Source organism: Melospiza melodia, assembly GCF_035770615.1.
Source record: "Melospiza melodia melodia isolate bMelMel2 chromosome 7 unlocalized genomic scaffold, bMelMel2.pri SUPER_7_unloc_1, whole genome shotgun sequence".
Lineage (NCBI taxonomy): Eukaryota > Metazoa > Chordata > Aves > Passeriformes > Passerellidae > Melospiza > Melospiza melodia.
Genome location: NW_026948497.1, coordinates 6,977,722 through 6,989,772, shown reverse-complemented (window position 1 = coordinate 6,989,772; position 12,051 = coordinate 6,977,722). Strand labels below are relative to the sequence as shown.

At 45.1% G+C, this 12,051-nt stretch overlaps 1 pseudogene; it reads left to right on the top strand.

Annotated features, from left to right (window-relative positions):
- The window catches only part of LOC134432881 (zinc finger protein 208-like), a 1,008,692-nt pseudogene that overhangs the window by 666,093 nt on the left and 330,548 nt on the right, over window positions 1-12,051 (top strand).

Sequence of the window (12,051 nt, the reverse complement as noted above, 5' to 3'; positions counted from 1 at the left end):
TGCTCTCAGAGAAAAAGCTTTTCTTTCAGACTAAGTTGCGGTTGATGTAGAACACTAGCAGTAGTGAAAGTTTTTCTGGGCATCGGGCAGCACCTTCTCCTTGGATTTGTGTGCAGAATGCATTTTATCCAAACTGGAAAATAGATCCCAGCTCTGTTTTATTCATCCATCTTACTGCATCAGGCCTGAAGATTCTGTGAAAAGTAGCCTGTGGACCTTGAAGATAGTGCATGTGAAACAGATGAGAGGTGATGGAGAAGTTGAGGGAGAGAAGAAAGAGCATATGGGCCAGTACAGACACCAGAAAGTATTTCTTCATGTGATCATGGGAGATTGCAGGAGCCACTTGGTACTATCAAACCAGCCCGACTTGGCACTGGTGCCGCCTTGGGTCTGGGAACCATCCTGCGTATCGTGGATTTTCAGGAGCCAGCCGGTCACTCCCAGCCACAGGCCCCCAAACACAAACCACGGCCCTTTTCTCTGGCAAACAAAACTCACCTGCCCCTCTTCTGGATGGCAGATTGCAGGAGCCACTTGGTACTATAAAACCAGCCCAATTTGGCACTGGTGCCATCTTGGGTCTGGGAACCGTCCTGCGTATCGTAGATTTTCAGGAGCCAGCCGGCCACTCCCAGCCATAGGCCCCCAGACGCAAACTTCCGCCCGTTTCCCTGGCAAACAAAACTCACCTGCCCCTCTTCTGGATGGCAGATTGCAGGAGCCACCTCTTACTGTCAAACCAGCCTGACTTGGCACTGGTGCCACCTTGGGTCTGGGAACCGTCCTGCGTATCGTGGATTTTCAGGGGCCAAGCGGCCTCTTCCAGCCCCAGGCCCTCAAACATAATCAACAGCCCTTTTCCCTTGCAAACAAAATTCAGCTGCCCCTCTTCTGGATGGCAGATTGCAGGAGCCACTTGGTACTATCAAACCAGCCCAACTTGGCACTGGAGCCACCTTGGGTCTGGGAACCATCCTGCGTATCGTAGATTTTCAGGAGCCAGCTGGCCACTCCAGGCTATAGGCTCCCAGACACAAACCTCGGCCCTTTTCCCTGGCAAACAAAACTCACCTGCCCCGCTTCTGGATGGCAGATTGCTGGAGCCACTTGGTACTATCAAACCAGCCTGACTTGGCACTGGTGCCACCTTGGGTCTAGGAGCCATGCTGCGTATCGTGGATTTTCAGGAGCCAGCCGGCCACTCCAATCCACAGGCCCCCAAACAAAAACCACAGCCCCTTTCCCTTGCAAACAAAACTCACCTGCCCCTCTTCTGGATGGCAGATTGCAGCAGCCACTTGGTACTATCAAACCAGCCCGACTTGGCACTGTGTTGAAAGCGAAGGGAAGCCTATCCACCTTGTCGTTGATCAGCATTGACTCCAATTTATTGATTAAATTAGCCATTTTATATAACAGTGTTAATTAACTTCATGCATATTGCAAAATCCAAGCTCACTATAGGTTAACAGAGAAAACTCTAACCCCTCCTTTTGTTTTACCATACCCATGATTGTTTATTGGAAACAAGACCAGCGTTCCCACTGTGATATTAAAGTCAAGTATTGGAGAGTGCTTTTGTTACTTCTTTAGAAGTTTAGAATATGCCAAAAAGATGCTAGCTGGGGACTTGCAATTAATGAATTATTTGCTGTAAGTAGGTCAAATGACATTAGCTTTCAAAAATGAAAAGTAGTCTTATTCCACGTGCCAATTCTAAAGTAGATTAATAAGCCTTAAGCAGAAGATGGATGTGAAGAGGGATATGACATGAAAGGTTAAGCAACACTGCTGACAGCAAAAGGCTTACCTGCTGCAGATACAGGAGACAAAATACTATTTTGACACAAACATTGCTATTCAGACGACAGCAAAATTTACTCAGTCATGACAGTAAAATTTGCTCCCATCAAAATGTGCTAATCAATTCTTAGTGTAAGCTAAGCACCTTAAGCAAAGGGTAGTTCAAGCGTAACTGGTATTTGATGGCAAAAAAGGCAACTTGGCATGCGTTTCTCACCTCTACTCCATTCAAAAGCTTACTCTGTCTCAGATTCCTTTGGAGGGATACCAACGCAAGCCGCGAAACTGCACGAAAATGATGATTGAAAGAAAGATAGATTAGAAAAATGGAATAATGGTTCATGTTCTTTTCCTTCCAACTGCTTTGTTTGCCCTTTTAAATTTTTGAAGTCCTTTCTGGTGTCACCATGGTTGCACTGCAGCAAGTGTTCGGCTGTAAGCTGTCCATATTGCCAGCTTCTGGACTGCCTTCAGAAAACTTCCCACTGGTTTTGTATAGAAATCACAGGCAGTAGAGATGACAAAGACTGCAGAAACCTTCTCATCTCCTTCTAGAGCAAGAGCATGTCTTTCACCCACTCTTAACTAGACAACTTTCATCAGTCATGAGGGAGTCTCATGTTCAAGAGCTAGGCAGTGACAGCTGTAAATGACAAAAAGCAGACTGAAATTCTCTTGGGACTCCAGCAGAGAGCAATGAAGGAGGTTGAATTCACCTTCTTGGGAAGTTCTAAAATGCACGTTCACTTGAGCCCAGGAGCTAAGCCATCGTAACCTTTGTTGAGTATGTCTGCGTAGACAGAGTTTCCATCACTGCAGAAGCAATGTTATTTAACCCACGTTATCATCTCTAGCTGCTAAGCTGCACTTCTTGCAAAGTATCTGCAACGTATTTTACAGGGTGGGCTTTTATGTGTAATTCCTGAGTAACAGTGCAAAGAGAAGTACTTGGGGTGTGGGGTGGGGGGGAAACCGCAACTCTTAGGTTTTTCAAATCATGGTTCCATTTGAAAGTCAAACAAGATGTCAAACTTTTCTTTCCTAGATGTATTACCAGCACAAACTGTACCAGAAATTTATGACCCGTAACTGTACCATGGACGCTCTTTCTCTGGACTATTCCTTAAGAAACAAAGTCCTCACTAGAAATAAAACAAAATTAGCCAAAGTATTGGCCTGGATTAGTTCCAAGGCTCTGTACTAAAGGCCAAACACATGTAATAATAGTAATAATAATAGAGTAGACTAAAAGTTAAATCAATAGAGCATTACTCAGTTCAAAGACATCTTGTGTCCTAATGTTCTCACAGAAGACTGTAAAAACCTGTCTATTTTTGTGGGTTTCTTTTATCCATTTAGCTGTACCTTCTACTTCCCTCCACTGTCTGAGAACATTGATGGTAAGGTTGGATGACCTCATGTCAACTTGTAGAAGTAAAGAAAGAGAAGCCAGTAAAGAAAGGCAAATTTGTTAATTGCAGGTGGAAAGAGGGAGGCCAACAAGAGAAAACAAAAGAACAGTAATAATGAAATGCTCCCCTGTCTTCTGTGAAAAGTAAAGGCACAGACAAGAAAGAACAAGAGCAAAATTCTCACTAGAGAAACGCACTTGATCTGACTCAAGTATTTTGCGGTACATTTCTTGCTGTTTTCTCATGCCAAACATATTAACCGTTGAAGGTATCCCTTTCCTCTTTCTGGAATACAGCGAGGAAGATGGCTGTGTCATTGCTGACAAGCTGCTATTCTCAGAGGTGTCCAGCTGAAAGTCCTAGATCAACTGATTTGCTCTGTCACTTTGATATGGCATGACTTACAGTTTCAGCACCTGAACTTGCCAGCCCTACAATTCTTTGCCCCTTGAATGGTTAGATAGGCTCCTTGGCAACTGGCATTTGTAAGGAGATGAAACTATGCAGAATTTGCACCGTGAGATGATGCCAAATGAGTCACGCCGGTAGATTAACTAGGACATGCAAGGCAGAGAGAGGGAAATGAGAGCACAAGAAGAGAGTACACAAGAAGAGAGTACAATCTCCTTTTTTCTGAAACACTGTAGAGATCAAAGTGAACACAAATCCTCCTAGGGGTAGTTCTTGCAAAAGACTAAGAGTTCTTTTTGTGTTCACAGGCCTGGAATCACAGGCCTGGAAGCTTTGGATCACGGCAAAATGCAGATGACAAAACGAGGCCTTGAAGTCACATCCAGTATGAAGCAGTATGAAAGAGGAAAGAAAGCAGCTGAGAGCGTCAACCCTGCTAAGTAGTCTCAGTATTCTTCTTGACATGAGCAGAAATTTGAAATGAGTCTCTGAAAATGGCAAAGGAGGCAGAAGAAAAGGGAGCGATGACTCCTCTGGCATAGTGTTTCCTAACAGGGATCTTCAAAATGGAAAGGTTGTATCATCCTTTCAACTGAAGGAAGGTATGAAAACAACAGGAAGGAAATGGCATCAAATACTCTGGGCAGTGTACTTCTAGACAGAAAGGCCACTGATGGAAAACCAACTAAACTGGCACCAATGCAGCAGCATTGTAACTAAAGCCAGAAATGTCCAGCGCTTCGCTCTCTGCCATTCCATTCAGATGCACACAGCAGCTCTGCAACATTCCTACTGATCATCTCCTTGGAAAACTGGCAGTGAGGGTCCGTGGTGATGCAGAGTCTCCAGGCAGACGCAAAGGAGAGCTGCTTTCTTACAAAAACCAGGCTTTTGAAACACTTAGGCCTTTCTCAGTTCCATAGCTTTAAGCCATAACAAACACAATTCAACCAACCACCATGCGCCACGCTGTGAACACACGATGGTTCTAGAACTTGTTGATCTACCTCGAATTCAGCTGCCTCACCTTCCCACAGTCCTTTTCTACTTAGCCAAAGTAATGGGCCTCAGCCCAAGGCCTTCCTTTTGTAAGCTTCTAGCTCTATGCAGCAGCAAACCACTACTTTCTTCTGTGCCAAGACTTCAGGTAGACCATTTGCATCTGCCCTTCCAGTGAAACCTAATGAGGAGAGAAAAGCCTCTCAGAGATGTTCAGTCATTCCATTTTCTAGACAGGCCAAATCCAAAGAAAAGCAAGCTATGGGATTGTGTACTTGCTCTTACAAAACACCTGCTGCCCTCTGACAATCAACTAGCAGAAAACCAGCCAAACTGAGACTTGAGGCAAACAACCCTTGGAAGGGAATAATGATGTGATCAATAAAGACAACACTTTTCCAGGCTACCGAGATATTGGAAATGTCAGCAAAGGCTTGAGAGCAAAGGCTGAACTAATGGGGAAAGGGTAAAAGAATCGCAAGAAAAACATGACCAAAGGTTAAAACAATTCCAAGAAAAACATAGGCAACTAACCTGTTGAAGCCTTCAGGAAATCAGTGGCCGCTGATTTACATAGGCCATTCAAGTTAATTGACCCGTGCACCTTCCACTCCTTTTTCGGCACCATAGGGTGAATTGAGACCATGGAATCACAATTCCTTGGATTCTGTTCTTAACTTTAGGAGAGAAGTACAGCAGCTGAAGTACCTGTTACTGATGTGAAACCCAAAAACACAGAGTTGACACATTTCATTCTTGGCCAATCACAACAAGCAAGACTAAGAGGATAAGGCTGGCTTATTTTCATGACACTTTTCTTCTTTTACAGCCTGCTCTGATTCCGGTGAAACTTTTCCATTAGCTTCTCTCTAAAAGGAGAAAGTCCAGTTCAATGTCCCGCCCTACTGCTGCAAGTATACCATTTCGTTTGTCGAGCCTAAAAATTGAATGGGAAGGTACGGTGCTCTCTGGAGCTAAGGGTCGCTCCCGGGCGTCTTTCGGCAGAAGCCGCGCTAAGGAGAGCACTGTGAGCGGCACCATCGTCTTTGCGCGAAGAAGCCGCTTCTTCCCCTCCAGGAGCCGGAGAGAGCGGCAGCTTCGGAAAGGTGAAGAAGGAAGCTGTACGACACTGGGATTGTGTGCGCAGCTTGCCAACTGATAGAAAACAGTACCTTACCACTCTCCTGACTTTTCCAATCACACGAACATTCGATTGGAAGCTGTTTTGGACAACTTTCCTTTTCTCCCTGCCAAACACTTGGCAGATCTCCGTGCAAACTCTAGAACACGATGGGAGATGTTTTCTGTGCTGGCAGAGTTTCTCCCTGCCAGAACTAGTGGATTTTTAGTGGTTTTTAAACCAGAAAGCCCTGAGTTCCAAGAACACAGCAGCTGCCAAGGACTACCCAAGAGGAGCGCAAAAGTACCACAACATGCCTGCCTCCACAGCTTTTTCCCTGGGACCATGCCTACCCCTAGGCTTATTTACATGCCTCCAGTTAGGGTTAGAGATAGGGTTTTTAAAGCAAGAGGCCCTGAGCTCCAGGAACACTGCAGAGCTGCGAAAGTCATCCCAAGGGGAGAGCAAAAGTGGTGCAACATGGCTGCCTCCACCTCTTTTTCCTTGGCAACATCCCTATACCTAGTCTGATTTACCTGCCTCCAGTGCTGGATAGGGAAAGGGTTTTTAAATGAGTAAGCTCTGAGCTCCAGGCCCACTGCAGCTGCGAAAGACTTCCCTAGGGAAGCGCAAAATTGCCTCAACTTGCTCCCTCCAGGGCTTTTTCCTTGGGAACATCCCTAATCCCAGCCTGATTTACCTTCCTAGGGTTAGCCTTAGGGATAGTCGTAGGATTATGATTTTTATAATGAAGAAGCCCTGATCTCAAGGCACACTGCAGCTGCGATAGACATCCCAAGGGGAGCTCAAAAGTGCAACAACATGCCTGCTTTCACAGCGTGTGGAGAGCATTATTAATAATTGGTTAGCTGAGAAAGGCCACACTGATATAATGCCACTGGTTAAGCTGAAGGAGAAATGTCAGCAGTCAGCAAGCTGAAAGGAAGAGTCAGCAGCGACCTTGCTGCAACATGAGGATAGGGAGTTGAGATTAGTCCTGAATACATCCTAAGAATATGTAGAAAGTATCAAAAGTAGAACCATAGGAATGTAGAAGTAGGCGTAGGTGCTGATATGTAAGCTGACCAATCCTGAGCTCAACTTTTGCAATATGTATGAAGCTCATTATTAACTGTATTTAACCCGCCGTACTGATCAATAAAATTGAGCCTGTGATGATCAAAATGATGTCCTGGTTCCCTTCCGTCGACAAATGGTGGAGAATGCGGGCATAACCGAATCTCTGCCCTTTTTCTCGGATTAAAAGAAAAAGGGATTACGCCACGGTCGGGAAGTTGGGTTTGGGTCCCAGCAGCCGGGACGGTGCCGGAATTTGAAGCACCCTTAAGGTTCACAACTGTGACTTAAGCCAATACGTGTCCGCCGGAGCCTGGAGAGCTGCAACAGCGCGCGCTGATTAATAGGTATGTATAGGCAAGCGGCATATGATTTATTTACCGCCTATTTAGAGCGGCGTGGGATAAAAGGGATAGATTTAAAAAAGGAGTTACCAGGGTTATTAGCTTATGGCCATGCTAAGGGTATCTTTTCTAATCCTCATACAGTTCATGAGCTAGCAGAGTGGAAGAAGTTTGGGGAAATATTGTGGGATACAATACTAGACGATGATAAGTCAGCAAAGAAATTCGGGAAGCTATGGCGGGTGGTGTATAACACGTTACTTCAGCAGGTCTCTGAGAGAAAGGCAGCAGAAAGGGCAACAGAAGCTCATAAGAGGAATATAGGGTATGGTCGTGAAGATGATCCCCTGGCACCCTCTGTAACTAAGGTACTTATGCCTAAGAGTCCCCAGCAAAGTGGTGTGGAGGATTTCTCTATAGGCGCAGTGGAACTGTCTGCACCTTTCCTGTCAGAGGGGGAGGGCGAGTCGGATGGTGGGGGTAGGAGCAAGCCAGCTTTGCCTCCGCCACGAGCTTCAGGCGGGTCGGATGGTGGGGGTAAGAGCAAGCCATCTTTGCCTCCGCCACCAGCTTCAGGTGGGTCGGATGGTGGGGGTTGGAGCAAGCCAACTTCGCCTCCGCCGCCAGCTTTGCCTCCGCCACTTCCCCTGGGTGAGCGGGCTCCGGTTTCACTGTCAGCTCCAGCGGGGGGGCCGCTTCCCCCGCGCGAGCCAGCCTCTGCTCCACTGCCTTCCCTGTGCGAAAGCTCGGGGTCTGTACCAAAGTGCCAGCAGCATAGCACCCTTAAAGGGCCAGATCCCATCCCAGGGGCACACCGTGATCCATGGGGGGAGATGGCTAAACAGAGGAGGGAAGCTTGGACTTCTTTGGCGAAAGAAGTAATGCAAATGGGGGATGGTGAGGCGGTGGAAATAGCTTCTAGTCTTGCATGTCCAGTTACATACACACCACAGTATGATGCACAGGGGAACCTTACGCATAATATAGCAGAATATACTCCCTTAGATTGGAAGCTGTTAACTCAGCTACGTTCTACGGTTAGTCAGTTTGGAGTAAAAAGTGAACCTGTTAAGCAAATGTTAGATTATCTTTTTAATACTCAGGTTTTATGTCCAAATGATTTAAGAGGAATAGTTCGGTTGATATTCACTCAGCATCAGCAGTTATTGTTTAATGCACATGACGCATTACATGGAGTAATAGTAAAGGAGCTGATTGGCTTAGGGGCATTTTTACATTCAGAGGCACAGATGATATCGGGAGCAGATAAACTTACAGAGTCTAAGCAGTTAGTGCATGCTGCAATAGACATGGTTAAAGAGCCAGGAGGGTTACCGGCTTATATGGGCATTAAACAAGGTAGAGAAGAATCATTTGGAAATTTTATCGATAGAGCAGCTACTGCTATAGATCGGGCTGGTGTTGCAGAGCGCTATTGAAAACGTGTGCCTTGCAAAATAGCAATCCAGCAACCCAAAGAGTGTTAGCTACTTTAGGGGCAAACTGGACTATTGAGGAAGCATTAGAGCGAATGGCATTAATGCCAACAGCTTCACAGGCATTTATAGCAGAAGCCTTGAAGGAATTATGATTAGGGTTGCAAAAGCATAGTCTACTCAAAATCAGGTGTTAGCTGCTCTTGCTCCTCTCCAAAGCGGCTCACTGGCAGTCACGTAAAGAGGCTCGAGACCATTCATCAAGTGTTACCAATACAGCAATGAGGGACAGACACAAGTTGCCGCCCTGACATCGGAGACACCAGCTGCTGCCGTAACATCGCTGCTACCTCCTGTCTGCAACCCGCAACAACCGGGAGCCTCGGCTTGGACTTATCAGCAGCAGTAGACGTCACACTAATGACGAACCGGCCTGAGAGGATACCCACTGGAATAAAGGGTCCTCTTATATTAAATGGACAAACATGTGGAGCATTATTGCTGGGACGTTCCTCTATAACTATGTTGGGATTATTTGTTTTGCCTGGTGTTATCGATGCGGACTTTACAGGGGAAATACAAATTATGGCTTACACCCTTTATCCTCCGATTAAAATTACAAAAGGACAACGCATTGCACAATTGGTACCACTGTCACAAATGACATCAGGAATACAATCATTTACTAGGCAAGCACGGGATGAAAAAGGTTTTGGCTCTACTGGTGTTACCCTTTTAACTGTGGATTTACAAAATAGACCAAAACAAAAGGTTGAAATTACCTATGGGCATCAAAGCATAACCCTTTATGGATTATTGGATACAGGAGCAGATACTAGCATCAGTTCTCCAGAAGCATGGCCACAACATTGGCCTCTATTTCCCTCATCAAACCTGCTCACCGGAGTGGGAGGATTTACATTGGCAAGCAGGTCGCCGTCTTTGTCTGTGTGCATTGAGAATCAACAAATATCTGCTGTGTTTTCAATTGTTCAACTGCCTCCTACAGTTTCCTGCTTAATTGGAAGGGACATTTTAACACAATTGGGAGTGGTGTTAACTAATACGCGCCCTTCGTGGTAATTGCCATTGCTTGGACTTTCCCCATTCCACTCACCTGGAAAACGGATACACCGGTGGTGGTTTAGCAATGGCCATTAAAACGGGAGAGTCTTATGCATGCCCATGAATTGGTACAGGAACAATATACGAAAGGGCACCTACGACTGTCCACAAGCCCTTGGAATACACCTATTTTTGTAATCAAAAAGAAATCAGGGAAATATCATTTGATACATGATTTGAGGGCTGTAAATGACCAAATGGAACCAATGGGGGCCTTACAGCCTGGTCTTCCAAATCCAGCTATGATTCCAGAACACTGGCCACTTTTAATTATTGACCTAAAGGATTGTTTTTTCACTATTGGCCTGCATCCTGATGACATGAAGAGATTTGCATTTACTTTACCAGCAATAAATCGTGGGGAACCAGATAAAAGATTTGAATGGACATCTCTTCCGCAGGGCATACGCAACTCTCCCACTTTATGTCAGCTTTATGTTGATGCTGCATTACAGCCACTACGTCGTAAATGGCCAGCAACTATAATATATCATTGCATGGACGATATTTTGTTTGCACAGCAACAGCCATTCTCCTCTTTACAGATTAACACCATTAAAAATACTCTTGCTGCATATTCACTTGTTATTGCTGCAGAGAAAATTCAGACTACAAAGCCCTGGAAATATTTGGGATGGACTTTGACAGATCAAATAGTGATACCACAAAAACTGGAATTACAATTGGACATTAAAACTCTACATGATGCACAGAAGTTGCTGGGAGACTTACAGTGGCTGAAGCCTATTGTGGGAATACCAAATCACTTATTAGAAGCCCTACGACCTTTGTTAAAAGGTGTGGACCCTACTACTCCTGTACACCCGACAAAGGAGCATCATCTTGCCTTGCAGCAAATTAGTAACTGTGTACAGCAAGGGTATGTGTCTCGTCGACAACTCGACCACCCCATTGACCTTACTATCTGGAATAGCCCTTGCCACTTGCTTGGTGCTCTCTCAGTTGCAAAAGAAAACGGGGGAGATACGGGTGTTGGAATGGTTGTCACCACCACTACAGCATAAGAAAACAATATCTTCAAAAATTGAACAATTGGCTGCATTAATCAAAAAGGGGCGTCTCAGAATTCTTGAAGTGGATGGTAGAGAACCTGCTAATATTAGATTGCCTATGGAAAAAGAAACCTTGGACTGGTACTTGATAAATTCAAAGAATTTACAAGAAGCAGTATTGATGTCACCTGCTAAAGTAGAGACTAGTAAATTAGTGCCTAGAGTTTTGCAATGGATGACAGAATGGAACTGGATTACTCGACCTTTGAGAGAAGAAAACCCCATAGAAGGAGCTATTACAGCTTTTACAGATGCAGGAAAGAAATCAAGGCGTGCTGCTGTTACCTGGCAAGAAAAGGGACAATGGAAGCATCAACTCCTCACAGCAGACCCTGCAGATAGCTTACAAACTTTGGAATTGTTAGCAGTAGTATGGACGGTGTCCAACTCACAGGAGCCTTTAAATGTGGTCACAGACTCTATGTATGTTGCAGAAGTAGTCAAACGAATAGAGGAAGCAGCAATTAAGGAAGTGAATAATAAACGATTGTATGAGTTACTGATACAGTTAAGGAAAGCTTTACGGGAAAGAGCAAACGGTACCCTTAAGCAGTATATTGAAAAACATCAAGATTTGACAGATCCACAAGCATGTTTGGCTAAGGTTTTGTATGTGATTAACCATTTATGCATTTTTGGGGAAGATGATACCCCCCCTGCAATGAAACATCATCCGAGGTCAGGTCAGGAAAATACTAAGGAAACAGAGGTCTGGGTTAAGTATAAGAACCCAAGTACAGGATTATGGGAAAAACCTGCAAAAGTATTATATTGGGGTCGGGGGTATCTTTGTGTTTCCTCACCTACAGGGCCTTTGTGGGTGCCTGCTAAGTGGACTAAACCTGTTTTTGATGCAGCCTCTGGTGAGTCACCTTACGGAGGAGGACAAGGAGCGACTGGGGAAGAAACTGCTTCTAGTCCTACAACCACTACTGTTACAATTGAAGGGGTACTCGGAAGCGGTGGACAGAGCACTGACACGTCACTACCGGACGGCCCAGGAGTTGATTGGTTTCATTGACTCAATATCAACTTTTCACTTAACAGATCCAGCGAAACTACATTGCCTTGACTGTCACAATCCACATTGTGCTGCCTGGATAGCTCTACGTTGTGGGGGTTGTAAAAGAACTTTTTGGATAGAACAATCATTATTACGGGATTTGTGGTGTCATACTTGTGAACACGAGCATACGTGGGGAAAAAGCTGGCAAGATGAATTAAGGAGACAAACAGGACAAAACGCAT